A 2963-nucleotide genomic window follows, 5' to 3' on the forward strand; every position below is an offset into this window, starting at 1 on the left:
ATCAGGAATTTTGTCGAGATTTGTAGTACATTCAAATATAATGGTGTTACTGATAAGGCTATCAAGCTGAGGCTTTTCCCATTCTCTCTGAGGGACAAAGCTAAGGACTGGTTACATTCTTTACCAGCTGGGTCCATCACTACTTGGGAAGATCTTGCGCAAAAGTTTCTGGTGAAGTTCTATCCAATGGCCAAAAGTGTAGCTATGAGGAGTGCTCTTACTCAGTTTGTGCAGCAACAAGGAGAATCTATGTGCGAGGCTTGGGAGCGCTACAAGGAAATGTTGAGAAAGTGTCCACATCATGGTATGCCTGACTGGATGGTGATCACTGGTTTCTACAATGGTTTGAGGGTCCAATCTCGATGCAGCTTTTGGAGGCACCTTTTGGGCCAAAAGCTATACTGAGGCCTATAATCTCATTGAAACTATGGCTGCAAACGAGTATCAAAACCCAACTCAAAGGATGATGCCTGGGAAGGTAGCAGGTATTCTGGAAGTTGATGAAGCTACAGCTATTGCAGCGCAGCTCCAGGTGCTGTCTATGAAGGTCAATTCTTTAGCCAACTATGGAGTAAATCAAATAGCTAGTGTCTGTGAGCTTTGTGCATGCTCTCATGCTATGGATCAGTGTTCTCTTGTTAATGAATCTGTTCAGTATGTGAACAATTTTCAGCGACCGCAGCAGCCTGTGCCCGCTACTTATCATCCTAATAACAGAAATCATCCCAATTTCAGCTGGAGCAATAATCAGAATGTTGTTCAGCAACCATATCATCAAGCTATAAGTAAACAGTTTAATCCACCTGGATTCCAGCAACCTCAACAATTTTCTCAAAGGCAGTCATATCCTCAACAAGGAGGTGCTGCTCCACCTTCTAGTGCTGATTTTGAGCAGTTAAAGCTGATGTGTAAAAGTCAGGTTGTTTCTATCAAGACCTTGGAAAATCAAATTGGACAAATAGACAATGCCTTGCTCAATCGTTAACCTTGCACACTTCACAGCGATACTGAAGTGCCAGGCAGGAAGGAAGCTAAAGAGCAAGTCAAAGCTGTCACCTTAAGGTATGGAAAAGTTGTTGATGCTGAAAAAGCAAAAGATGGAGAAATTGAAGATGTAGATGAAGAAGGAATGCAAAAGGAGAAAGAGGGGGAACCAAGGAAGACTACTGTTGAACACACTCTGACTGAGGGTAATACAGGGGAGAAACAACTTTATCCTCCACCACCTTTTCCTAAGCAATTGCAAAAACAAAAGCTGGACAAGCAATTTGGTAAGTTTCTGAAGGTGTTCAAGAAACTTCACATCAACATACCTTTCGCTGAGGCTCTTGAGCAAAGGCCTAGTTATGCGAAATTCATGAAAGGTATTCTTTCAAGGAAGGTGAAACTGGATGATCTTGATACCGTTGCTGTGACGCCCTCAATCTCTTGGTTAGGGAATGAGGACTCACACATCTCTAATCTAGAATTAAATAAGCATAAACCCAGATTAACTACTAACAAGATCAACAAGATAAAGTATGAGACAAGATTACAACTACCAATCATAAAATATAACTCACAAACCCAAAATATTACTAAATAAACAATATCGATTCCGGCTGGGAACCCACAAATAACCCATTGCATCTTTAAATATTTCCTTCTAGGCGCGAGCTCACTCACAAATACCACTACCTGCTCTGGCAACCGGAAGCCCTCAACACGGTAGGGACCACCAGGTACGCTCTTACGAGCAGTGCGCCTAAGCCTGGCCATCTTCTTGCTTAACTGTCATGGTTAGATTAAAACAAAACAAATGAGTATAAAACTCAGCAAGTAACTATACAACAGTTCTACAATATCAATTCACAATATGTTTTACCAATCTCAGGGCATTCTACTTTATTTGATCTAGGTGGCAGATTTCCAGCTTTTGGGTTAAGGAAAGGTTTTGAAGTATAATGTGGTCTTTCAAGGAACAAGGCTCAAAAGCTGGACGAAAGCCGACATTCATCACAAATCATTAAAGGATCAGAATAGATCTTTCAATAGAGGAAAGCAAAAGTATTTCATTATATGGAATCAATCATATGTTCAACAAATGCAAGAATCAGGGTTCTTGAGCTTTAAGCTTCACATTGACATAATCAACTCTTTTCAAAACAATATAAACCAATTTCATTTTCAAGAATCAATTCACTGAACAGAAAGTTTCAGTTCCCTTTTAAATAACCAATTAGAACCCTTGATTGGATCACTTTATCTTTCCATTTTATTATAATACGGGTGATCAGCCCGTACCGACCTCCATCCGGTCTTTAAGGTACCAATCGACATAATTTCAGCCTTAAATTAGACTAGCCCCGCTAGCCTCTTACCAAGAATATGAAATCATTCGGACTCTTTCAAGTCGAAACTCATTCTTAAGTCATATTTAGAGGAAACAAAGTTCAGGGAGTGATTCAAGATAAACAAGGAATAATTCATAAGGATTTTGTATCAAGGATAACAAGGCACTTAAGTTAGAGGGATCAACATCTGTTTAGGGATCGATGGGGTGATCAGGAAAACATGGTATCATTAAACAGGGTTAACAAGGATAATCAGAGGGTTCAATATAATCCATGGCATAATAGATAACTTGAACAGAATGTACAGATTATCAAAGGGTTGAATCATTAAGCTTATCAATAACAGTTTATCAAGAACAAAGGCAGGGTATCTCAAATCAATATCAAGGTTTCATAATTAAACAGTTCAATACTCTACATGGTATGAACAACATTCTCTTTATAACCATTTACACAAGTAATCAGAGTTACTTGCCTGAATTTGCTTTCCTGAAGGTTGAACTACTGCCACCTAGTATATCCTTTCCTTTCCTAGCCTGAATGCCCCCACGCTCCGAATCTACAATCCAAAACCAAAACCTTAATCAGAATTTCAACTCTCGTTCCCAGAACGATCACTCAATACGATAA

General features: G+C 39.5%; 1 non-coding gene across 1 annotated transcript; it reads right to left on the minus strand.

Moving 5' to 3' along the window:
• Positions 1 to 201: 201 nt before the first annotated feature.
• LOC141662684 (small nucleolar RNA R71) lies at positions 202 to 308 on the minus strand. Its single transcript, XR_012550785.1, has one exon. It is a non-coding gene; the product is annotated as a small nucleolar RNA R71 (small nucleolar RNA).
• Positions 309 to 2963: the final 2655 nt, after the last annotated feature.

Source organism: Apium graveolens, chromosome 5 (genome assembly GCF_009905375.1).
Source record: "Apium graveolens cultivar Ventura chromosome 5, ASM990537v1, whole genome shotgun sequence".
In the NCBI taxonomy this organism is placed as follows: domain Eukaryota; kingdom Viridiplantae; phylum Streptophyta; class Magnoliopsida; order Apiales; family Apiaceae; genus Apium; species Apium graveolens.